The sequence below is a fragment of the Canis aureus genome, chromosome 31 (genome assembly GCF_053574225.1).
Source record: "Canis aureus isolate CA01 chromosome 31, VMU_Caureus_v.1.0, whole genome shotgun sequence".
Taxonomy (NCBI): domain Eukaryota; kingdom Metazoa; phylum Chordata; class Mammalia; order Carnivora; family Canidae; genus Canis; species Canis aureus.
In genome coordinates this window covers 2,977,194-3,004,201 of record NC_135641.1, presented here as the reverse complement: position 1 = coordinate 3,004,201, position 27,008 = coordinate 2,977,194, and positions in this window count along the sequence as shown.

The window sequence follows — 27,008 nt, the reverse complement described above, 5'->3', positions numbered from 1 at the left end:
GTGAATCTACTCCTCACTTAGGCCTCGTGTGGACCTTGTGACTCTTTTCCCACCTGGCATCAATGGGACATGGTTACTCTGTTCCCCACCAAGGTCTCAACTGGACATGATAGCTTTTCTCCACACTTTGGCCTCAACTGGTCCTGATGAATCTGGTCCGCCCACCTAGGCCTCAATCTGGACCTAGTGTCTGTGGTCCCCACATGGGTCTCACCTGGACCTGGTGACTCTCGTTCCCACATGAACTACACCTGGACCTGGTGACTGTGGTGTTCCTGTAGACTCACCTTTCCCCATTGTCTCCGGTCCCCACTAGGGCCTCACCCGGATCTGGTGACTCTGGCCTGCAGGATGGCCTCACCTGGACCTTGTGAGTGGGGTTGCCACCTGGGCCTCACCCATACCTGGTGACTCAGGTCCCCACGTGGGCCTCTTGGACCTGGTGAATCTGGTCCTTACCTGGTCCTCTCCCAGACCCGGGGACTCTGGTCACCACCTGGGCCTCACCTGGACCTGGTGAATCAGGTCCCCATCTGGGCCTCACCCAGGCATGGTGACTTTGTTCCCCACCTGGATCTGATTGCTGTGGACTCTTTCTTGGCCTCACCTGGAACTGGTGAATCTGATCCTATCTGCGCGTCTCCCAGACCTGGTGACTCTGGTCCTCACCTGGGCATTATTGGTACCTGGTGACTCTGTTCCACACCTTAGGCTCACCTGGACATGATGACTCTGGAACCTCCCTGGGACTCACCCTGACATGGTGACTCTGGTCCCCATCTGGATGTCGCCTAGACCAGGTGAATCTGTTACCCCTCTAGGGCTCAAATAGACCTGGTGACACTGGTCCTCAACTGGGTGTCACCGAGACCTAGTGAATATGCTCCCCACCTGCGCCTCATCTGGACCTGGTGACGCTGGGTCTACCTGGGCATCATCGGGACATGATTACTCTGTTCCCCACTGGGACTGACCTGATTCTGGTAACTGTGGTCCTGACTTTGGCCTCTTCTGTACCAGGTGACTCTGCTTCCACCTGGGCCTCACCTGTAACTGGTGACTCTGATCCAAAGCATGGCCTCTCCTGACCTGGTGACTGTGGTTCCCATCGGGACCTCACCTGGACCTCATGTCTCTGGTCCCACCTGGGCCTCACCAGGACCTGGTGTCTCTGCTACCCACCTGGGTAGCATCAGGATATTGTTACACTGTTCACTAACAGTGACCCAACCGGACCTATTAACTCTGGTCTTCACCTGGGCCACACCTGGACATGGTGACACTCGTTCCCACCTGGGTCTCACCTGGAAATCGTGAGTCAGATACCCACCTGTTCCTGACCTGTAACTGTTGATTCTCCTTCACACATGGACATCATGTGGACGTGGTGGCTGCGGTGTTTAGTTTGTCATGTACCTTGTGACTCTGGTCCCCATGAGGGCCTCACCGGGACCTGGTGAGTGTGGTTGCCACCTGCACCTAACCTGGACCTGGTGATTCTGGTCTGCACCTGAGACTACCCTAGATCTGGGACTGTGGTCCCCAGCTGGGCTTCACCTGGATTTGGGGACTCTGGTCCCCATCTGGGCCTCACCTGGCCCTGTTGACCATGGTCCTCAACTGGGCAAAATTGGGACGCGGTGACTGTGTTCCACAACTGGACCTCACCTGGACCACGTGACTCTGGTGCCCCTCTGGGTCTCACCGTGCCCTAGTTACTGTGAACCACACTTTGGCCTGACTTGGACCTGCTGACCCTGGTTGCCACCTGCGCCTGACCTCGAACTGTTGACTCTGTTTTATTCAAGGTCTTCCCCTGTACCTGGTGATCCTGGTCCCCCCTGGGACTCACCTGGACGTGGTGACACTTGTCACCACCGGGGACTCACCTGGATCTGGTTACTGTGTTCCACACCTGGGCCTCAAGTAGACCTTTTGACCATGGTACCGAAGCCGGCCTCATATGGACCTGTTACCTCTGATTCCCACCGGGGCATCACGTGTACCTGGTAACACTGGTCCTCACTTGGGCCTCATCTGGACCTAGTGACTCTGGTCCCCACTTTGGCTTCACCTAGATCTGGTGACTCTGGTCCTCAACTGGGCATCACATGGACCTATTGAATATGCTCCATCTGGGCCTCATTTGGACCTGGTGACTCTCTTACCTACCTGGGCATCATCGGGACATGTTTCCACTGCATGGCCTTTAGGTTGGCCGCGCCTGGACCTGGTAACTGTGGTTCTACCTGGGCATCATTGGGACAATCTTCCTCTGCATTGCCTGCAGGGTGTCCTCACCTGGATCTGGTGAGTGGGGATGCCACTTGGGCCTCACCCATACCTGGTGACCCAGGTGCCCACGTGGGACTCACTTGGACCTGGTGAATCTGGTCCTTACCTGGTCCTCACCCAGTCCTGGTGATTTTGTTCCCCACCTGGACCTGATTGCTGTGGACTCCTTCTTGGCCTCACCTGGAAGTGGTGACTCTGATCGTAGCTGGGCCTCATCCAGATATGGTGACTCTGGTCCTCACCTGTGGACCATTATGACCTGGATACTCTGTTCCACACCTGAGCCGCACCTGGACATGGTGACTCTGGATCCACTCTGGGCATCACCATGACATGGTGACTCTGGTCCCCATCTGGATATCACCAGAACCGGGTGACTCTGGTCCCCCTCTGGGACTAACCCAGAGCTTGGGACACTGGTCCTCAACTGGATCTCAACAGTACCTGTTGAATCTACTCCTCACTTAGGTCTCGTCTGAATCTTGTGACTCTTTTCCCACCTGGCATCAATGGGACATGGTTACTCTGTTCCCCACCTGGGCCTCACCTAGACATGATAACTTTGCTCCACACTTTGGCCTCAACTGGTCCTGATGACTCTGGTCCCCCCACCTAGGCATCAATCTGGACCCGGTGACTGTGGTCCCCACCTGGGGCTCACCTGGACCTGGTGACTCTCGTTCCCACATGAACCACACCTGGACCTGGTCCCTGTGGTGTTCTTGTAGACTCACATTTACCTGGCGACTCCGGTCCCCACTAGAGCCTCACCTGGATCTGGTGACACTGGCCTGCAGGTTGGCCTCACCTGGACCTGGTGAGTGGGGTTGCCACCTGGGCCTCACCCATACCTGGTAACTCAGGTCCTCACGTGGGCCTCACTTGGACCTGGTGAATCTGGTCATTACCTGGTCCTCTGCCAGACCCGGGGACTCTGGTCACCACCTGGACCTCACCTGGACCTGGTGAATCTGGTCCCCATCTGGGCCTCACCTAGTCATGGTGACTTTGTTCACCACCTGGACCTGATTGCTGTGGACATTTTCTTGGCCTCACCTGGAACTGGTGACTCTAATCTATCTGCGCATCACCCAGACCTGGTGACTCTTGTCCTCAACTGGGCATCATTGGTACCTGGTGACTCTGTTCCACAGCTGAGCCTCACCTGGACTTAAAGACTCTGGGACCTCTCTGGGCCTCACCCTGACCTGGTGACTCTGGTCCCCATCTGGATGTCACCTGGACCATGGGATTCTGGTACCCCTCTAGGACTCAACCAGGTCTGGGGACTCTGGTCCTCAACTGGTCCTCACCTGGACCTAGTGGTTATGCTTAATCTGAGCCTCAGTTGGACTTGGTGACTCTCGTCCCTACTTTGGCATCATCGGGACATGCATCCACTGCGTGGCCTGCTGGTTGGCCTCAGCTGGACCTTGTAACTCTGGTCCCTACCTGGGCATCACCGGGACACGGTTCCTCTGCATGGCCTCCAGGTTGGCCTCACCTGGCCCTAGTGAGTGGGGTTGCCACCTGGGGCTCACCCATACCTGGTGACACAGGTCCCCACGTGGGCCTCACTTTGACCTGGTGAATCTGGTCCTTTCCTGGTCCTCACCCGGACCTGGTAACCCTGGTCACCACCTGGGAATCACCTGGACCTGGTGAATCTGGTCCTCCTCTGGGCCTCACCCAGTCTTGTTGACTTTCTTCCCCACCTGGACCTGATTGCTGTGGACTCCTCTTGGCCTCAACTGGAACTGGTGACTCTGTTCCTAGCTGGGCCTCACCCAGATCTGCTGACTCTGGTCCTCACCTGTGGACCCTTATGACCTGGATACTCTGTTCCACACCTGAGCCTCGCCTGGACATGATGACTCTGGAACCTCTCTGGTCCTCACCCTGACCTGGTGACTCTGGTCCCCATCCGGATGTCACCTAGACTAGGTGAATCTGGTGTCCCTCTAGGCCTCAACTTGACCTGGTGACTCTGGTCCTGACCTGGGCCTCACGGGGACCTAGTGAACATGCTCCCAAACTGCGCCTCATCTGGACCTGGTGACACTGGTTCTACCTGGGCATCATCGAGACATGGTTACTCTATTCCCCACTGGGACTGACCTGATCCTGGTAACTCTGGTCCTGACTTTGGCCTCTTCTCTACCAGGTGACTCTGGCTGCACCTGGGCCTCACCTGTAACTGGTGACTCTGATCCTATTCATGGCCTCACCTGACCTGGTGTCTGTGGTTTCCATCGGTACCTCACCTGGTCCTCATGTCTCTGGTCCAAATGGGACTCACCAGGACCTTGTATCTGGTACCCACCTGAGTAGCATCAGGATATGGTTACACTGTTCACTAACAGTGACTCGGCCGGACCTATTAACTCTCGTCGTCACCTTGTCCACATGTGGACATGGTGACACTGGTTCCCACCAGGGTCTCACCTGGACATGGTGACTCGGATCCCCACCTGGTCCTCACCTGTAACTTGTAATTCTCGTTCCCACATGGACATCATGTGGACCTGGTGGCTGCAGTGTTTCTAGCTTCTCATGTACCTCGTGACTCTGGTCCCCACCAGGGCCTCACCGGGACTTGGTGAGTGTGATTGCCACCTACACCTCACCAGGACCTGGTGATTCTGGTCTCCACCTGAGACTACCCTGGATCTGGTGACTCTGGTCCCCACCTGGGATTCAACTGAATTTGGGGACTCCAGTCCCCATCTGGGCCTCACCTGGCCCTGTTGAACATGGTCCTGAACTGGGCAAATTTGGGACCCAGAGACTGTGTTCCACAATTGGACCTCACCTGGACCAGGTGACTCTGGACCCATCTGGGTCTCAACGTACCCTAGTGACTGTCAACCACACTTGGCCTGACATGAACCTGCTGACCCCGGTTGCCACCTGCGACTGACCTCGAACAGTTGACTCTGGTTCTTTCAAGGGCCCCCCCTGTACCTGGTGATCATGGTCCCAACTTGGGCCTCACCTGGACGTGGTGACTCTTGTCACCACCGGGGCTCACATGGACCTGGTTACTGTGTTCCACCTGGGCCTAATGTAGACCTGTTGACCATGGTCCCCAAGCCGGCCTCACATGGACCTGTTGCCTCTGATCCCCACCGGGGCCTCACGTGTACCTGGTAACTCTGGCCCTCACCTAGGCTTCATCTGGACCTAGTGACTCTGGTCCCCACCTGGGCTTCACCTGGATCTGGTGACTCTGGTCCCCACCTGGAATTCACCTGGATCTGGTGACTCTGGTACCCAGCTGGACCTCTCCTGGACCTGGTGACTCTCTTTCCAACATGGAGCTCACCTGGATCTGTTGACTCTGGTCCTCAGTTTGCCCTCACCTGGACCTGGTGTCTCTCGTCCCCACTTTGACCTAACTCAGAACGGCTGAATCTTGCCCCACCTAGGCCGCACCCACACCTGGTGAATCTTGTCCCCAGCTATGCCTCAATTCGACCTGATGAATCTGGTTCTGACGTAGGGCTCACATGGACCTGGGACTCAGCTTGATAGAGTGGCTCTGGATTCCACATGGGGCACACCTGATACTGATGATTGTGGTCTTATTCTATGCCTAGCCAGGACCTAGTGATTCTGTTCCCCATCTGGGCCTGCATGGCCCTAGTGACTCTGGTCCTCACCCAGGCGTCTTTGGGACCTGGATACTCTATTCCACACCTGCGCCTCACTTTGACCAGGGACCTCTGGTCCCATTCTGGGCCTCAAACTAAACTGGTTACTCTGGTTCCCCTCTGGGCCTCACCCTTACCTGGTGACTCTGGTCACCCCTTGGGCTTCACTTGGGACTGGTGAATCTGGTCCTTAGCTGGTCCGCATCTGGATCTGGTGACTGTTGGCCACCTGGGCCTCACCTGGACTTGGTGAACCCTGTTGTCACCTGCGCCTCACCTGGACCTCCTGACTGTGGTCCCAACTGGACCTCACCTGGATCTGTTGGCTCTGGTTCCCATATGGGGCTCTCCTGGACCTGGTTCCTGTGGGTCCATCTAGCCTCACCTGGAACACAATGACTCTAATCCATTTATGGTCCTCTCCTGGACCTGTTCACTCTGGTCTTTTCCTGGCCATCATTTGGACCTGGATACTCTCTATATACCTGGGCCTCACCTGGACCTGGTGAGTGTGGTCCCACCTGGGCCTCACCTGGACGAGGTGGCTGGTTCCCCCAGGGACCTCACCTGGACCTGGTGACTCAGGTCCTCATATGGGCATCATGGGACCTGGTTTCTCAGGTCCACATTGGGGCCTCACCTGGACCTAGTGGTTCTCTTCCCCCTCTGGACCTCACCCTGACTTGCTGACTCTGGTCCCCACCTGGATATCACCAGAACCGGGTGACTATGGTCCCCCTCTGGGACTCACCCAGAGCTGGGGACACTGGTCCTCAAATGGGCCTCAACAGGACCTGGTGAATCTACTCCTCACTTAGGCCTCGTCCGTACCTTGTGACTCTTTTCCCAACTGGCATCAATGGGACATGGTTACTCTGTTCCCCACCTAGGTCTCAACTGGACATGATAACTTTGCTCAACACTTTGGCCTCAACTGGTCCTGATGAATCTGGTCCCCCCACCTAGGCCTCAATCTGGAACTGGTGACTGTGGTCCTCATCTGGGTCTCACCTGGACCTGGTGACTCTCGTTCCCACATGAACCACACCTGGACTTGGTGACTGTGGTGTTTTTGTAGACTCACATTTACCTGGTGATTCCGGTCCCCACTAGGTCCTCACCTGGATCTGGTGACTCTGGCCTGCAAGTTGGCCTCACCTGGACCTGGTGAGTGGGGTTGCCACCTGGGCCTCACACATATCTGGTGACCCACGTCCCCACGTGTGCCTCTTGGACCTGGTGAATCTTGTCCTTACCTGGTACACTTCCAGACTCAGGGACTCTGGTCACCACCTTGGCCTCCCTTGGGCCTGGTGAATCTGGTCCCATCTGGGCCTCACCCAGTCCTGGTGACTTTGTTCCCACTTGGAACTTATTGCTGTGGACTCTTTTTGCCTCACCTGGAACTGGTGACTCTGATCCTATCTGCGCGTCACCCAGATCTGGTGACTCTGGAACTCACCTGGATATCATTGGTAACTGATTACTCTGTTCCACACCTGAGCCTCACCTGGACATGATGACTCTGGAACCTCTCTGGGCCTCACCCTGACCTGGTGACTCTGGTACCCATCTTGATGTCACCTGGACCAGGTGATTCTGGTACCCCTCTAGGCCTCAACCAGATCTCGTGACTCTGGTCCTCAACTGGGCCTCACCTGGACCTAGTGAATATGCTCCATCTGGGCCTCATTTGGACCTGGTGACTCTGGTCCCTACCTGGGCTTCATCGGGACACGGTTCCTCTGCATGGCCTGCAGGTTGGCCTCACCTGGACCTGGTAACTCTGATCCCTCCCTGGGCTTCATCGGGACACGGTTCCTCTGCATGGCCTGCAGGTTGGCCTCACCTGGACCTGGTGAGTGGGGTTGCCACCAGGGCCTCACCCATATCTGGTGACACAGGTCCCCCCGTGGGCCTCACTTGGACCTGGTGAATCTGGTCCTTACCTGGTCCTCACCCAGAACTGGTAACTCTGGTCACAACCTGGGAATCACCTGGACCGGGTGAATCTGGTCCCCATCAGAGCCTCACCCAGTCCTGGTGACTTTGTTCCCCACCTGGACCTGATTGCTGTGGACTCCTTCTTGGCCTCACCTGGACCTGGTGACTCTGATCCTATCTGCGGGTCACCCAGACCTGGTGACTCTGGTCCTCACCTGGGCATCATTGGTACCTGGTGACTCTGTTCCACACCTGAGCCTCACCTGGACATGATGTCTCTGGGACCTCTCTGGGTCTCACCCTGACCTAGTGATCTGATCCCCATCTGGATGTCACCTGGACCAGGTGATTCTGGTACCCCTCTAGGCCTCAACCAGATCTGGTGACTCTTTTTCTCAACTGGGCCTCACCTGGACCTAGTGAATATGCTCCATCTGGGCCTCATTTGGACCTGGTAACTCTGGTCCCTACCTGGGCATCATCGGGACATGGTTCCACTGCATGGCCTGCAGGTTGGCCTCACCTGGACCTGGTAACTCTGGTCCCTACCTGGGCATCATCTGGACACGGTTCCTCTCCATCACCTGCAGGTTGGCCTCACCTGGACCTGGTGAGTGGGGTTGCCAATTGTGCCTCACCCATACATGGTGACACAGGTCCCCACGTGGGCCTCAATTGGACCTGGTGAATCTGGTCCTTACCTGGTCCTTCCCCGGAACTGGTAACTCTGGTCACCACCTGGGAATCACCTGGGCCTGGTGAATCTGGTCCCCATCTGGACCTCATCCAGTCCTGGTGACTTTGTTCCCCACATGGACCTGATTGCTGTGGACGCCTTCTTGGCCTCACCTGGAACTGGTGACTCTGATCCTATCTGCGCGTCACCCAGACCTAGTGAATCTGGTCCTCAACTGGGCATCATTGGTACCTGGTGACTCTGTTCCACACCTGAGCCTCACTTGGACATGATGTCTCTGGAATCTCCCTGGGCCTCACCCTGACCTGATGACTCTGGTCCCCATCTCGTTGTCACCTGAACCAGGTGATTCTGGTACCCTTATAGGGCTCAACCAGATCTGGTGACTCTGGTCCTCAACTGGGCCTCACCTAGACCTAGTGAATATGCTCCATCTGGGCCTCATCTGGACATGGTGATTCTGATCCCTACCTCGGCATTACCGGGACATGGTTCCACTGCATGGCCTGCAGGTGTGCCTCACCTGGACCTGATAACTCTAGACCCCACCTGGGCATCATCAGGACATGGTTCCTCGGCATGGCCTGCAGGTTTGCCTCACTTGGACCTAGTGAGTGGGGTTTTCACCTGAGACTCACCCATGCCTGGCGACACAGGTCCCAACGTGGGCCTCACGTGGACCTGGTGAATCTGGTCCTTCCCTTGTCCTCACCCGGAACTGGTATCTCTGGTCATCACCTGGGAATCACCTGGACATTGTGATTCTGGTCCCCATTGGGCCTCATCCAGTCCTGGTGACTTTGTTCCCACCTGGACCTGATTGCTGTGTACTCCTTAAGGCCCTCACCTGGAACTAGTGACTCTGATCCTAACTGGGCCTCACCCAGATCTGGTGACTCTGGTCCTCACCTATGGACCATTATGACCTGGATACTCTGTTCCACACCTGAGCCTCACCTGGACATGATGACTCTGGATCCCCTCTGGGCCTCAGCCTGACATGGTGACTCTGGTCCCCATCTGGATGTCACCTAGACCAGGTGAATATGGTACCCCTCCAAGCCTCAACTAGACCTGGTGACTCTGGTCCTCAACTTGGCCTAACCGGGACCTAGTGAATATGCTCCCCACCTGCACCTCATCGGGAGCTGGTAACTCTGGTTCTACCTGGGCATCATCGGGACATGGTTACTCTATTCCCCACTGGGACTGACCTGATCCTGGTAACTCTGGTCCTGACTTTGGCCTCTTCTGTTCAGGTGACTCAGGCTCCACCTGGTCCTCACCTGTAACTGGTGATTGTCGTTCCCACATGGACATCATGTGGACCTGGAGGCTGCAGTGTTTCTAGCTTCTCATGTACCTCGTGACTCTGGTCCCCACCAGGGCCTCACCAGGACCTGGTGTGTGTGGTTGCCACCTGCACCTCACCTGGACCTGGTGATTCTGGCCTGCACCTGAGACTACCCTGGATCTGGTGACTGTGGTCTCCACCTGGGCTTCACCTGGATTTGGGGACTCCGGTCCCCATCTGGGCGTCACCTGGCCCTGTTGACCATGGTCCTCAACTGGGCAAAATTGGGACCTGGTGACTGTGTTCCACACCTGGACCTCACCTGGACCAGGCGACTCTGGTCCCCCTCTGTGTCTCACCGTGCCATGGTGACTGTGAATCCAACTTTGGCCTGACTTGGACCTGCTGACCCTGGTTCCCACCTGCGACTGACGTCGTACTGTTGACTCTGGTACTTTCAAGGGCCTCCCCTGGACCTGGTGATCCTGGTCCCCACCTGGGCCTCACCTGGACGTGGTAACTTTTGTCACCACCGGTTACTCATCTAGACCTGGTTACTGTGTTCCACACCTGAGCCTCAAGTAGACCTGTTGACCATGGTCCCCAAGCCGGCCTCACATGGACCTGTTGCCTCTGATCCCCACCGGGGCCTCTCGTGTACCTGGTAACTCTGGTCCTCACCTGGGCATCATTGGTCCTGGTGACTCTGTTCCATACCTGAGGCTCCCCTGGACATGATGTCTCTGGAACCTCTCTGGCTATCAACCTGACCTGGTGACTCTGGTCCCCATATGGATGTCACCTGGACCAGGGGATTATGGTACCCCTCTGGGCCTCAACCAGGTCTGGTGACTCTGGTCCTCAAATGGGCCTCACCTGGACCTTGTGAATATGCTCCGTCTGGGCCTCATTTGGACCTGGTGACTCTGGTCACTCCCTGGGCATCATCGGGACATGGTTCCACTGCATGACCTGCAGGTTGGCCTCACGTGGACCTGGTAACTCTGGTCCCTACCTGCATTATCGGGACATGGTTCCACTGCATGGCCTGTAAGTTGGCCTCACCTGGACCTGGTAACTCTCGTGCCTACCTGAGCATCTTTGGGACCTGTTTCCTCTGCATGGCCTGCAGGTTGGCCTCACCTGGAACTGGTGAGTGGGTTTGTCACCTGGGCCTCACCCTTGCCTAGTGACACAGGTCCCCACTTGAGCCTCACTTGGACCTGGTGAATCTGGTCCTTACCTGGTGGTCACCCGGAACTGGTAACTCTGGTCACCACATGGGAATCACCTGGGCCTGGTGAATCTGGTCCCCATCTGGGCCTCACCCAGTCCTGTTGACTTTCTTCCCCACCTGGACCTGATTGCTGTTGACTCCTTCTTGGCTAACCTGGAACTGCTGACTCTGATGCTAACTGGGCCTCACCCAGATCTGGTGACTCTGGTCCTCACCTGTGGACCATTATGACCTGGATACTCTGTTCCACACCTGAGCCTCACCTGGATATGTTGACTCTGGATCCCCTCTGGCCTCAGCCTGACTTGGGGACTCTGGACCCCATCTGGATGTCACCAGACCAGGTAAATCTGGTACCCCTCTAGGCCTCACCTAGACCTGGTGACTCTGGTCCTCAACTGGGCCTCAACGGGACCTAGTGAACATGCTCCCCACCTGCGCCACATCTGGGCCTGGTGACTCTGGTTCTACCTTGGCATCATCGGGACATGGTTACTCTATTCCCACTTGGAGTGACCTGATCCTGGTAACTCTGGTCCTGACTTTGGCCTCTTCTGTTCCAGGTGAGTCTGGCTCCACCTGGGCCTCACCTGTAACTGGTGACTCTGATCCTAAGCATGGCCTCACCTGACCTGGTGACTGTGGTTCCCATCGGGACCTCACCTGGACCTCATGTCTCTGGTCCCACTTAGGCCTCACCAGTATCTGGTGTCTCTGCCACCCACCTGGGTAGCATCAGGATATGGTTACACTGTTCACTAACAGTGACCCAGCCGGACCTATTAACTCTGGTCTTCACCTGGGCCACACCTGGACATGTGACACTTTTTACCACGTGGGTCTTACCTGGACATGGTGAGTCGGATCCCCACCTGGTCCTCACCTGTAACTGGTGATTCTCTTTCCCACATGGAGATCATTTGGACCTGTTGGCCGCAGTGTTTCTAGCATCATTTTTTTAATTTTTATTTATTTATGATAGTCACAGAGAGAGAGAGAGGCAGAGACACAGGCAGAGGGAGAAGCAGGCTCCATGCACCGGGAGCCCGAGGTGGGATTCGATCCCCGGTCTCCAGGATCGCGCCCTGGGCCAAAGGCAGGCGCCAAACCGCTGCGCCACCCAGGGATCCCATGTGTTTCTTGCTTCTCATGTACCTCGTGACTCGGGTCCCCAACAGTGCCTCACCGGGACCTGGTGAGTTTGGTTGCCACCTGCACCACACCTGGACCTGGTGATTCTGGTCTGCACCTGACACTACCCTGGATCTTGTGACTGTGGTCCCCACCTGGGCTTCACCTGGATTTCGGGACTCCGGTCCCCACCTCGGCCTGACCTGGCCCTGTTGACCATGGTCATCAACTGGGCAAAATTGGGACCCGGTGACTGTGTTCCACAACTGGACTTCACCTGGAACATGTGACTATGCTCCCCCTCTGGGTCTCACCGTGCCCTAGTGACTGTGAATTCCACTTTGGCTTGACTTGGACCTGCTGACCCTGGTTGCCACCTGCGCCTGAACTCGAACTGTTGACTCTGGTTCTTTCAAGGGCCTCCCCTGTACCTGGTGATCCTGGTCCCACCTGGGCCTCACCTAGACGTGGTGACCGTTGTAAACACGGGGGACTCACCTGGACCTGCTTACTGTGTTCCACATCTGGGTCTCAAGTGGACCTGTTGATCATGGTCCCCAAGCCGTCCTCACATGGACCTGTTGCCTCTGATCCCCACCGGATCCTCACGTGTACCTGGTAACTCTGGTCCTCACCTGGGTCTCATCTGCACCTAGTGACTCTGGTACCCACCTGGGCTTCACCTCGATCTGGTGACTCTTGTCCCCACCTGGACTTCACCTGAATCTAATGACTCTGGTTCCCACATGGACCTCTCCTGGACCTGGTGACTCTCTTTCCAACATGGACCTCACCTGGATCTGGTGACTCTGGTACTCTGTTTGGCCTCACCTGGACATCGTGTCTCTCGTCCCCACTTTGACTTAACTCAGAACTGCTGAATCTTTCCCCACCTAGGCCGCAACAGACCTGGTGACTCTTGTCCCCAGCTATGCCTCAATTCGACCTGGTGAATCTGGTCCTCACGTGGGCTTCACATGGACCTGGGACTCAGCTGGATAGAGTGGCTCTGGTTCCCACAAGGGACTCACCTGATACTGGTGACTGTGGTCTTTTTCTATGCCTCACCAGGACCTAGTGATTCTGTTCCCCATCTGGGCCTGCATGGCCCTAGTGACTCTGGTCCTGACCCAGGCATCATTGGGACCTGGATACTCTATTCCACACCTGGGCCTCACTTTGACCACGGACCACTGGTCCCATTCTGGGCCTCAAATTAAACTGGTTACTCTGGTTCCCCTTCTGGGCCTCACCCTTACCTGGTAAATCTGGTCACCCTTTGGGCTTCACTTGGGCCTGGTGAATCTGGTCCTTAGCTGGTCCGCACATGGATCTGGGGACTGGTCGCCACCTGGGCCTCACATGGACTTGGTGAATCCTGTTGCCACCTGCGCCTCACCGGGACCTTGTGACAATTTTCCCACCTGGCATCAATGGGATATGGTTACTCTGTTCCCCACCTGGGCCTCACCTGGACATGATAACTTTGCTCCATACTTTGGCCTCAACTGGCCCTGATGACGCTGGTCCCCCCACCTAGGCCTCAATCTGGACCTGGTGACTGTGGTCCCCACCTCTTTCTCACATGGACCTGGTGTCTCTCGTTCCCACATGAACCACACCTGGACCTGGTGACTGTGGTGTTCTTGTAGACTCACATTTACCTGGTGACTCCGGTCCCCACTAGGGCCTCACCTGGATCTGGTGACTCTGGCCTGAAGGTTGTCCTCACCTGGACCTGGTGAGTGGGGTTGCCACCCCATACCTGGTGACTCAGTTCCACACGTGGGCCTCTTGGACCTGTTAATCTGGTCGTTACCTGGTCCTCTCCCAGACCCGGGGACTCTGGTCCCCAACTGGGCCTCATCTGGACCTGTGAATCTGGTCACCATCTGGGCCTCAGCCAGTCCTGGTGACTTTGTTCCCCACCTGGATCTGATTGCTGTGGACTCTTTCTTGGCCTCACCGGGAACTGGTGACTCTGATCCTATCTGCGCGTCACCCAGACCTGGTGACTCTGGTCCTCACCTGGGCATCATTGGTACCTGGTGACTCTGTTCCACACCAGAGCCTCACCTGGACATGATGACTCTGCAACCCCTCTGGGCCTCACCCTGACCTGGCGATTCTGGTCCCCATCTGGTGGTCACCTGGACCAGGTGATTCTGGTACCCCTCTAGGCCTCAACCAGATCTGGTGACTCTGGTTCTCAACTGGGCCTCACCTGGACCTAGTGAATATCCTCCATCTGGGCCTCATTTGCACCTGGTGACTCTGGTCACTACCTGGGGATCATCGGGACATGGTTCCACACATGCCTGCAGGTTGGCCTCACCTGGACCCGGTTACTCTAGTTGCTACCTGGGCATCATCGGGACATGGTTCCTCTGCATGGCCTGCAGGTTGGGCTCACCTGGACCTGATGAGTGGCGTTGTCAACTTGGCCTCCCCCATGCCTGGTGACACAGGTCCCCACGTGGGCCTCACTTGGACCTGGTGAATCTGGTCCTTACCTGGTCCTCACCCGAAACTCCTAACTCGGGTCACCACCTGGGAATCACATGAACCTGGTTAATCTGGTCCCCATCTGGTCCTCATCTAATCCTGGTGACTAAGTCACCCCACCTGGACCTGATTTCTGTGGACTCCTTCTTGGCCTCACCTGGAGCTGGTGACTCTGATCCTAAGCATGGCCTCACCTGACCTGGTGACTGTGGTTCCCATCGGGACTTCACCCGGACCTCATGTCTCTGGTCCCACCTGGGCCTCAACTGGACCTGGTGTCTCTCATACCCACCTGGGTAGCATTAGGATATGGTTACACTGTTCACTAACAGTGACCCAGCCGGACCTATTAACTCTGGTCTTCACCTGGGCCACACCTGGACATGGTGACACTGGTTCCCACCTGGGTCTCACCTGGACATGGTGAGTCGGATCCCCCCCGGTCCTCATTTGTAACTGGTGATTCTCGTTCCCACATGGACATCATGTGGACCTGGTGGTTGCAGTGTTTCTAGCTTCTCATGTACCTCGTGACTCTGGTCCCCACCAAGGACTCACCGGGACCTGGTGTGTGTGGTTGCCACCTCCGCCTCACCTGGACCTGGTGATTCTGGTCTGCACCTGAGACTAACCTGGATCTGGTGACTGTGGTCCCCACCTGGGCTTCACCTGGATTTGGGGACTCCGGTCCCCACCTGGGCCTCACCTGGCCCTGTTGTCCATGGTCCTCACCTGGGCAAAATCGGACCCAGTGACTGTGTTCCACACCTGGACCTCACCTGGACCACATGACTCTGGTCCCCCTCTGGGTGTCACCGTTCCCTAGTGACTGTGAAACCCACTTTGGCCTGACTTGGACCTCCTGACACTTGTTGCCACCTGCGCCTGACCTCGAACTGTTGACTCTGGTTATTTCAAGGTCCTCCCCTGTACCTGGTGATCCTGGTCCCCACCAGGGCCTCATCTGGACATGGTGACACTTTTCACCACGGAGGACTCACCTGGACCTGTTTACTATGTTCCACTCCTGGGCCTCAAGTAGACCTGTTGACCATGGTCCCCAAGCAGGCCTCACATGGACCTGTTGCCTCTGATCCCCACCGAGGCCTCACGTGTACCTGGTAACTCTGGTCCTCACCTGGGCCTCAACCGGACCTAGTGACTCTGGTCCCCACCTGGGCTTCACCTGATCTGGTGACTCTGGTCCACACCTGGAACTCTCCTGTTGGTGACTCTCTTTCCAACATGGACCTCACCTGGATCTGGTGACTCTGGTCCTCAGTTTGGCCTCACCTGGACCTGGTGTCTCTCGTCCCCATTTTGACCTAACTCAGAACTGCTGAATCTTGCCCCACCTAGGCCGCACCCAGACCTGGTGACTCTTGTCCCCAGCTATGCCTCAATTCGACCTGATGAATCTGGTCCTCACGTGGCCTTCACATGGACCTGCGATTCAGCTGGATAGAGTGGCTCTGGTCCCCACAAGGGGCTCACATGATACTGCTGACTGGGGTGTGTTTCTATGCCTCACCAGGACCTAGTGATTCTGTTCCCCATCTGGGCCTGCATGGCCCTAGTGACTCTGGTCCTCACCCAGGCATCACTGGGATCTGGATACTCTATACCCCATATGAGCCTCACTTTGACCAGTGACCTCTGGTCCCATTCTGGGCCTCAAACTAAATGGTTACTCTGGTTCCCCCTCTGGGCCTCACCCTTACCTGGTGACTCTGGTCACCCCTTGGGGTTCACTTGGGCCTGGTGATTCTGGTCCTTAGCTGGTCTTCACCTGGATGTGGTGACTTGTCGCCACCTGGGCTTCACCTGGACTTGGTGAATCCTGTTGCCACATGCACCTCACCTGGACCTTGTGACTGTGGCCACACCTGGACCTCACCTGGATCTGGTGGCTCTGGTTCCCATATGGGGGTCTCCTGGACGTGGTTCCTGTGGTCTCCCTCTGGCCTCACCTGGAACACAATGACTCTGATCCATATTTGGACCTCTCCTGGACCTGTTGACTCTGGTCCTTACCTGCGCATCATTGGGACCTGGATACTCTCTTAAATAACTGGGCCTCACCTGGACCTGGAGACTGTGGTCCCACTTGGGCCTCACCAGGACGAGGTGACTGGTTCCCACAGGGACCTCACCTGGACCTGGTGACTCAGGTCCTCATATGGGCATCATGGAACCTGGTTTCTCAGTTCCACATCGGGGCCTCACCTGGACCTAGTGATTCTCTTCCCCCTCTGGGCCTCTTCCTGACGTGCTGACTCTGGTTCCCACCTGGACATCACCAGAACCGGGTGACTCTGTTCCCCCTCTGGGACTCACACGGAGCTTGGGACTCTGGTCCTCAGCTGGACCTCAACAGGACCTGGTGAATCTACTCCTCACTTAGACCTCGTCTGGACCTTGTGACTCTTTTCCCACCTGGCATCAATGGGACATGGTTACTGTGTTCCCCACCTGGGCCTCACCTGGACATGATAACTTTGTTCCACACTTTCGCCTCAACTGGTCCTGATGACTCTGGTCCCCCCACCTAGGCCTCAATCTGGACCTGGTGACTGTGGTCCCCACCTCTTTCTCACCTGGACCTGGTGACTCTCGTTCCCAGATGAACCACACCTGGAACTTGTGACTGTGGTGTTCTTGTAGACTCACATTTACCTGGTGACTCCGGTCCCCACTAGGGCCTCACCTGGATCTGGTGACTCTGGCCTGCAGGTTGGCCTCACCTGGACCTGGTGAGTGGGGTTGCCACCTGGGGCTCACCCTGACATGGTGACTCTGGTCCCCATCTGGATATCACCTTGACCAGGTGAATCTGGTACCCCTCTGGGCCTCAACTAGACCTGGTGACACTGGTCCTCAACTGGGCCTCACCGGGACCTAGGGAATATGCTCCCCACCTGCGTCTCATCTGGACCTGGTGACTCGGGTTCTACCTGGGCATCATCGGGTCATGGTTACTCTATTCCCCACTGGGACTGACCTGATCCTGGTAACTCTGGTCCTGACTTTTGGCTCCTCTGTACCAGGTGACTCTGGTCACCATACATGGTGACACAGGTCCCCGTGGGCCCAGTATGACCTGGTGAATCTCGTCCTACCTGGTCCTCACCCGTACCTGGTAACCCTGGTCACCACCTGGGAATCACCTGGACCTGGTGAATCTGGTCCCCATCTGGTCGTCACCCAATCCTGGTGACTTTGTTCCCCTCTGGACCTGATTGCTGTGGACTCCTTCTTGGCCTCAACTGGAAGTGGTGACTCTGATCCTACCTGGGCCTCACCCAGATCTGGTGACTGTGGTCCTCACCTGTGGACCATTATGACCTGGATACTCTGTGAAACACCTGAGCCTCACCTGGACATGATGACTCTGGATCCCCTCGGGGCCTCACCCTGACATGTGACTCTGGTCCCCATCTGGATGTCACCTAGACCAGGTGAATCTGTTACCCTACTAGGGCTCAAATAGACCTGGTGACACTGGTCCTCAACTGGGTGTCACCGAGACCTAGTGAATATGCTCCCCACCTGCGCCTCATCTGGACCTGGTGACGCTGGGTCTACCTGGGCATCATCGGGACATGGTTACTCTGTTTCCCACTGGGAATGTCCTGATCCTGGTAACTCTGGTCCTGATTTTGGCCTCTTCTGTACCAGGTGACTCAGGCTCCACCTGGGCCTCACCTGTAACTGGTGACTCTGATCCAAAGCATGGCCTCTCCTGACCTGGTGACTGTGGTTCCCATCGGGACCTCACCTGGACCTCATGTCTCTGGTCCCACCTGGGCCTCACCAGGACCTGGTGTCTCTGGTACCCACCTGGGTAGCATCAGGATATGGTTACACTGTTCACTAACAGTGACCAAGTCGGACCTATTAACTCTGGTCTTCACCTGGACCACACCTGGACATGGTGACATTGGTTCCCACCTGGGTCTCACCTGGAAATGGTGAGTCAGATACCCACCTGGTCCTAACCTATAACTGTTGATTCTCGTTCCCACATGGACATCATGTGGACCTGGTGGCTGCGGTGTTTCTAGTTTGTCATGTACCTTGTGACACTGGTCCCCACCAGGGCCTCACTGAGACCTGGTGATTGTGTTTGCCACATGCACCTCACCTGGACCTGGTGTTTCTGGTCTGCACCTGAGACTACCCTGGATCTGGTGACTGTGGTCCCCACCTGGGCTTCACCTGGATTTGGGGACTCTGGTCCCCATCTGAGCCTCACCTGGCCCTGTTGACCATGGTCCTCAACTGGCCAAAATTGGGAACCGGTGACTGTGTTCCACAACTGGACCTCACCTGGACCACGTGACTCTGGTGCCCCTCTGGGTCTCACCATTCCCTAGTGACTGTGAACCCCACTTTCCCCTTACTTGGACCTGCTGACCCTGGTTGAAACCTGAGCCTGACCTCGAACTGTTGACTCTGGTTCTTTCAAGGACCTCCCCTGTAGCTGGTGATCCTGGTCCCCCCTGGGCTTCACATGGATCTGGTGACTCTGAATCCCACCTGGACTTCACCTGGATCTGGTGACTCTGTACCCCACCTGGACCTCTCCTGGACCTCGTAACTCTCTTTCCAACATGGACCTCACCTGGATCTGGTGACTCTGGTCCTCCGTTTGGCCTCACCTGGACCTGGTGTCTCTCGTCCCCACTTTGACCTAACTCAGAACTGCTGAATCTTGCCCCACCTAGGCCGCACCCAGACCTGGTGACTCTTGTCCCCAGCTATGCCTCAATTCGACCTGATGAATCTGGTCCTCACGTGGGACTCACCTGGTCCTGGTACTCAGCTGGATAGTGTGGCTCTGGTTCTCACAAGGGGCTCACCTGATACTGCTGAATGTGGTCTTATTCTATGCTTCACCAGGACCTAGTGATTCTGTTCCCCATCTGGGCCTGCATGGCCCTAGTGACTCTGGTCCTCACCCAGGCGTCACTGGGACCTGGATACTCTATTCCACACCTGGGCATCTCTTTGACCAGGGACCTCTGGTCCCATTCTGTGCCTCAAACTAAAGTGGTTAATCTGGTTCACCCTCTGGGCTTCACCCTACCCTGGTGACTCTGGTCACCCGTTGGGCTTCACTTGGGCCTGGAGAATCTGGTCCTTAGCTGTTCCACACCTGGATCTGGTGACTGGTCGCCACATGGGCCTCACCTGGACTTGGTGAATCCTGTTGCCTCCTGCGCCTCACCTGAACTTTTGACTGTGGTCCCACCTGGACCTCACCTGGACGAGGTGACTGGTTCCCACAGGGACCTCACCTGGACCTGATGACTCAGGTCCTCATATGGGCATCATGGGACCTGGTTTCTCAGTTCCACATCGGGGCCTCACCTGGACCTAGTGATTCTTGTCCCCCTCTGGGCTTCACCCTGACGTGGTGACTCTGGTCCCCACCTGGATATCACCAGAACCGGGTGACTCTGGTCCCCCACTGGGACTCACCTGGAGTTGGGGACACTGGTCCTCAGCTGGGCCTCAACAGGACCTGGTGAATCTACTCCTCACTTAGGCCTCGTCTGGACCTTGTGTCTCTTTTCCCACCTGACATCAATGGGACATGGTTACTCTGTTCCCCACCTGGGCCTCACCTGAACATGATAACTTTGATCCACACTTTGGCCTCAACTGCTCCTGATGACTCTCGTCCCACCTCCTAGGCCTCACTCTGGACCTGGTGACTGTGGTCCCCACCTGGGTCTCACCTGGGCCTGGTGACTCTCGTTCCCACATGAACCACACCTGGACCTGGTGACTGTGGTGTTCTTGTAGACTCACATTTACCTGGTGACACCGGTCCCCACTAGGGCCTCACCTGTATCTGCTGACGGTGGCTTGCAGGTTGGCCTCACCTGGACCTGCTGAGTGGGGTTGCCACCTGAGCTTCACCTATACCTGGTGCCTCAGGAACCCACGTGGTTCTCTTGGAACTGGTGAATCTGGTCCTTACATGGTCCTCTCCCAGACCCGGAGATTCTGGTCACCACCTGGGCCTCCCTTGGACCTGGTGAATCTCTTCCCCATCTGGGCCTCACCCAGTCCTGGTGACTTTGTTCCCCACCTGTACCTGATTGCTTTGGACTCTTTCTTGGCCTCACCTGGAACTGGTGACTCTTATCCTCTCTGCGCGTGACTCAGGCCGGGTGACTCTGGTCCTTACCTGGGAATTTTGGTACCTGGTGACTCTGTTCCACACCTGAGCCTCACCTGGACATGTTGACTCTGGAGCCCCTCTGGGCCTCACCCTGACCTGGTGACTCTGGTCCCCATCTGGATGTCACCTGTACCAGGTGATTCTGGTACCCCTCTAGGCCTCAACCAGATCTGGTGACTCTGGTCCTCAACTGGGCCTCACCTGGACCTAGTGAATATGCTCCATCTGGGCCTCATTTGGACCTGGTGACTTTGGTCCCTACCTGGGCATCATCGGGACATGGTTCCACTGCATGACCTGCAGGTTGGCCTCACCTGGACCTGGTAACTCTGTTCCCTACCTGGGCATCATCGGGACATGGTTCCACTGCATGGCCTGCAGGTTGGCCTCACCTGGACCTGGTAACTCTAGTCCCTACCTGGGCATCATCGGGACATGGTTCCTCTGCATGGCCTGCAGGTTTCCCTCACCTGGACCTGGTGAGTGGGGTTGACACCTGGGCCTCACCCATACCTGGTGACTCAGGTCTCCACGTGGGCCTCTTGGACCTGGTGAATCTGTTACATACCTGGTCCTCTCCCAGACCCGGGGACTCTGGTCAACACCTGGGCCTCACCTGGACCTTGTCAATCTGGTCCCCATCTGGGCCTCACCCGGACCTGGTGACTTTGTTCCGCACCTGGACCTGATTGCTGTGGACTCTTTCTTGGCCTCACCTGTAACTGGTGACCTTGATCCTATCTGCGCGTCATCCAAACCTGGTGACTCTGGTCCTCACCTGGGCATCATTGGTACTTGGTGACTCATTCCATACCTGAGCCTCACCTGGACATGATGACTCTGGAACCTGTCTGGGCCTCACCCTGACATGGTGATTCTGGACCCATCTGGATGTCACCTGGATCAGGTGATTCTGGTACCCCTCTAGGCCTCAACCAGGTCTGGTGACTCTGGTCCTCAACTGGGCCTCACATGGACCTAGTGAATATGCTCCATCTGGGCCTCATTTGGGCCTGGTGACTCTGGTCCCACCAGGGATCATCGGGACATGGTTCCTCTGCATGGCGTTCAGGATTTCCTCATCTGGAACTGGTGAGTGGGGTTGTTCCTGGGCCTCACCCATACCTGGTGAGACAGTTCCCCACGTGGCCTCACTTGGACCTGGTGAATCTGGTCCTTACCTGGTCCTCAACCGGAACTCGTAACTCTGGTCACCACCTGGGAATCACCTGGAACTTTTGAATCTGATCCCCATCTGGACCTCATCCAGTCCTGGTGACTTTGTTCCCCACCTGGACCTGATTGCTGTGGACGCCTTCTTGGCCTCACCTGGAACTGGTGACTCTGATCCTAACTGGGCCTCACCGAGATCTGGTGAATCTGGTCCTCACCTGTGGACCTTTATGACCTGGATACTCTGTTCCACAACTGAGCCTCACCTGGACATGATGACTATGGAACCTTTCTGGGCCTCACCCTGACATGGTGACTCTGGTCACCATCTGAATGTCACCTAGACCAGGTGATTCTGGTACCCTTATAGGCCTCAACTTGACCTGGTGACTCTGGTCCTCAACTGGGCCTTTCCGGGACGTAGTGAACATGCTCCCCACTTGCGCCTCATCTGGACCTGGTGACTCTGTTTCTACCTGGGCATCATCGCGACATGGTTACTCTATTCAACACTGGGACTGACCTGATCCTGGTAACTCTGGTCCTGACTTTGGTCTCTTCTGTACCAGGTGACTCTGGCTCCACCTGGGCCTCACCTGTAACTGGTGACTCTGATCCTAAGCATGGCCTCACCTGACCTGGTGACTGTTGTTCCCATGGGGACCGCACCTGGACCTCATGTCTCTGGTCCCAACTGGGCTTCACCAGGACCTGGTGTCTCTGGTACCCACCTTGGTAGTATCAGGATATGGTTACACTGTTCACTAACAGTGACCTAGCCGGACCTATTAACTCTGGTCTTCACCTGGGCCACACCTGGACATGGTGACACTGGTTCCCACCTGGTCCTCACCTGTAACTGGTGATTCTCGTTCCCACATGGAGATCATGTGGACCTGTTGGCCGCAGTGTTTCTAGAATCTTTTTTTTTAATTTTTATTGATTTATGATAGTCACAGAGAGAGAGAGAGGCAGAGACACAGGCATAGGGAGAAGCAGGCTCCATGCACCGGGAGCCCGACGTGGGATTCGATCCCGGGTCTCCAGGATCGCACCCTGGGCCAAAGGCAGGAGCCAAACCGCTGCGCCACCCAGGGATCCTATGTGTTTCTAGCTTCTCATGTACCTCGGGACTCTGGTCCCCACCAATGCCTCACCGGGACCTGGTGAGTTTGGTAGCCACCTGCACCACACTTGGACCTGGTGATTCTGGTCTGCACCTGAGACTACCCTGGATCTGGTGACTGTGGTCCCCACCTGGGCTTCACATGGACTTGGTGAATCCTGTTGCCACCTGCGCCTCACCGGGACCTTGTGACTCTTTTCCCACCTGGCATCAATGGGACATGGTTACTCTGTTCCCCACCTGGGCCTCACCTGGACATGATAACTTTGCTCCACACTTTGGCCTCAACTGGTCCTGATGACGCTGGTCCCCCCACCTAGGCCTCAATCTGGACCTGGTTACTGTGGTCCCCACCTGGTTCTCACCTGGACCTGGTGTCTCTCGTTCCCACATGAACCACACCTGGACCTGGTGACTGTGGTATTTTTGTAGCCGCACATTTACCTGGTGACTCCGGTCCCCACTAGGGCCTCACTTGGATCTGGTGACTCTGGCCTGAAGGTTGTCCTCACCTGGACCTGGTGAGTGGGGTTGCCAACCCATACCTGGTGACTCAGTTCCCCACGTGGGCCTCTTGGACCTGTTAATCTGGTCGTTACCTGGTCCTCTCCCAGACCCGGGGACTCTGGTCCCCGACTGGGCCTCATCTGGGCCTGTGAATCTGGTCCCCATCTGGGCCTCACCAAGTCCTGGTGACTTTGTTCCCCACCTGGACCTGATTCCTGTGGACTCTTTCTTGGCCTCACCGGGAACTGGTGACTCTGATCCTATCTGCGCGTCACCCAGACCTGGTGACTCTGGTCCTCACCTGGGCATCATTGGTACCTGGTGACTCTGTTCCACACCAGAGCCTCACCTGGACATGATGACTCTGGAACCCCTCTGGGCCTCACCCTGACCTGGAGATTCTGGACCCATCTGGATGTCACCTGGACCAGGTGATTCTGGTACCCCTCTAGGCCTCAACCAGATCTGGTGACTCTGGTTCTCAACTGGGTCTCACCTGGACCTAGTGAATATGCTCCATCTGGGCCAAATTTGCATCTGGTGAATCTGGTCCCTACCTGGGCATCATCGGGACATGGTTCCACTGCATGGCCTGCAGGTTGGCCTCACCTGGACGTGGTAACTCTGATGTCTACCTTAGCATCATCGAGACATGGTTCCTCTGCTTGGCCTGCAGGTTGGCCTGACCTGGACCTGGTGAGTGGGGTGTCAACCTGGGCCTCAAACATGCAATATGACACAGGTCCCCACGTGGGTCTCACATGGACCTGGTGACTCTCGTTCCCACATGAACCACACCAGGACCTGGTGACTGTGGTGTTCTTGTAGACTCACATTTACCTGGTGATTCTGGTCCCCACTGGAGCCTCACCTGGATCTGGAGACTCTGGCATGCAGGTTGGCTTCACCTGGAACTGGTGAGTGGGGTGGCCACCTGGGCCTCACCCATACATGGTGACTCAGGTCCCCACGTGGGCCTCTTGGACCTGGTGAATCTGGTCCTTACATGGTCCTGTCGCGGAGATGGGGACTCTGGTCAACACTTGGGACTCACCTGGACCTGGCAATCTGGTCCCCATCTGGATCTCACGCAGTCCTGGTCATTTATTCCCCACCTGGACCTGATTGCTGTGGACTCTTTCTTGGCCTCACCTGGTACTGGTGACTCTGATTCTATCTGCGCATCACCCAGACCTGGTGACTCTGGTCCTCACCTGGGCATGGTTGGTACCTGGTGACTCTGTTCCACACTTGAGCCTCACCTGGACATGATGACTCTGGAAAATCTCTGGGCCTCACTCTGACCTGGTGACTCTGATCCCCATCTGGATGTCACCTGGACCAGGTGATTCTGGTACCCCTCTAGGCCTCAACCAGATCTGGGGACTCTGGTCCTCAACTGGGCCTCACCTGGACCTAGTGAATATGCTCCAACTGGGCCTCATTTGGACCTGCTGACTCTGGTCACTACCTGGGCATCATCGGGACATGTTTCCACTGCATGGCCTGAAGGTTGGCCTCACCTGGATCTGGTAACTCTGGTCCCAACCAGGGCATCATCGTGACATGGTTCCTCTGCAAGGCCTGCAGGTTGGCCTCACCTGGACCTGGGGATTGGGGTTGCCACCTGGGCCTCACCCATACCTGGTGACACAGGTCCCCATTTGGGCCTCACGTGGACCTGTTGAATCTTGTCCTTACCTGGTCCTCACCCGGAACTGGTAAGTCTGGTCACCACCTGGAAGTCACCTGGACCTGGTGAATCTGGTCCCCATCTGGGCCTCACCCATTCCTGGTGAATTTGTTGCCCACCTGGACCTGATTGCTGTGGACTCCTTCTTGGCCTCACCTGGAACTTGTGACTCTGATCCTAACTGGGCCTCACCCAGATCTGGTGACTCTGGTCCGCACCTGAGGACCATTATGATCTGGATACTCGGTTCCACACCTGAGCCTCACATGGACATGATGACTCTTAATTCCCTCTGGGCCTCACCCTGACATGGTGAATCTGGTCCCCATCTGGATGTTACCTAGACCAGGTGAATCTGGTACCCCTCTAGGCCTCAACTAGACCTGGCGACACTGGTCCTCAACTGGGCCTCAGCGGGACCTAGTAATCATGCTCCCCACCTGTGCCTCATCTGCAGCTGGTGACTCTGGTTCTACCTGGGCATCATCGGGACATGGTTACTCTATTCCCCACTGGGACTGACCTGATCCTGGTAACTCTGGTCCTGACTTTGGCCTATTTTGTACCAGGTCACTCTGGCTCGACCTGGGTCTCACCTGTAACTGGTGACTCTGATGCTAAGCATGGCCTCACCTGACCTGGTGACTGTGGTTCCCATTATGATCTCACCTGGACCTCATGTCTCTGGTCCGACCTGAGCCTCACCAGGACCTGGTGTCTCTGGTACCAACCTGGTAGCATCAGGATATGGTTACACTCTTCACTAACCGTGACCCAGCCGGAACTATTAACTCTGCTCTTCACCTGGGCCACACCTGGACATGGTGATTCTGGTCTGTACCTGAGACTTTCCTGGATCTGGTGACTGTGGTCCCCACCTGGGCTTCACCTTGACTTGGGGACTCCGGTCCCCATCTGAGCCTCAAGTGGCCCTGTTGACCATGGTCCTCAACTGGGCAAAATTGGGACCCGGTGACTGTGTTCCAGAACTGGACCTCACCTGCACCATGAGACTCTGGTCCCCCTCTGGGTCTCACCGTGCCCTAGTGACTGTGAATCCAACTTTGGCCTGACTTGGACCTGCTGACCCTGGTTGCCACCTGCGCCTGACCTCGAACTGTTGACTCTGGTTCGTTCAAGGGCTTACCCTGAACCTGGTGATCCTGGTCCCCACCTGGGACTCACCTGGACGTGGTGACTCTTGTCACCACCGGGGACTCACCTGGACCTGCTTACCTTGTTCCACATCTGGGCCACAAGTAGACTTGTTGACCATGGTCTCCAAGCCGGCCTCACATGGACCTGTTGCCTCTGATCCCACCGGGGCCTCACGTGTACCGTGTATCTCTGGTCCTAACCAGGGCCTCATCTGGACCTACAGACTCTGGTCCCCACCTGGGCTTCACCTGATTCTGGTGACTCTGGTCCCCACCTGGACTTCACCTGGATCTGGTGACTCTGGTCCCAACTGGACCTCTCCTGGACCTGGTGACTCTCTTTCCAACATGGACCTCACCTGGATCTGGTGACTCTGGTCCTCAGTTTCGCCTCTCCTGGACC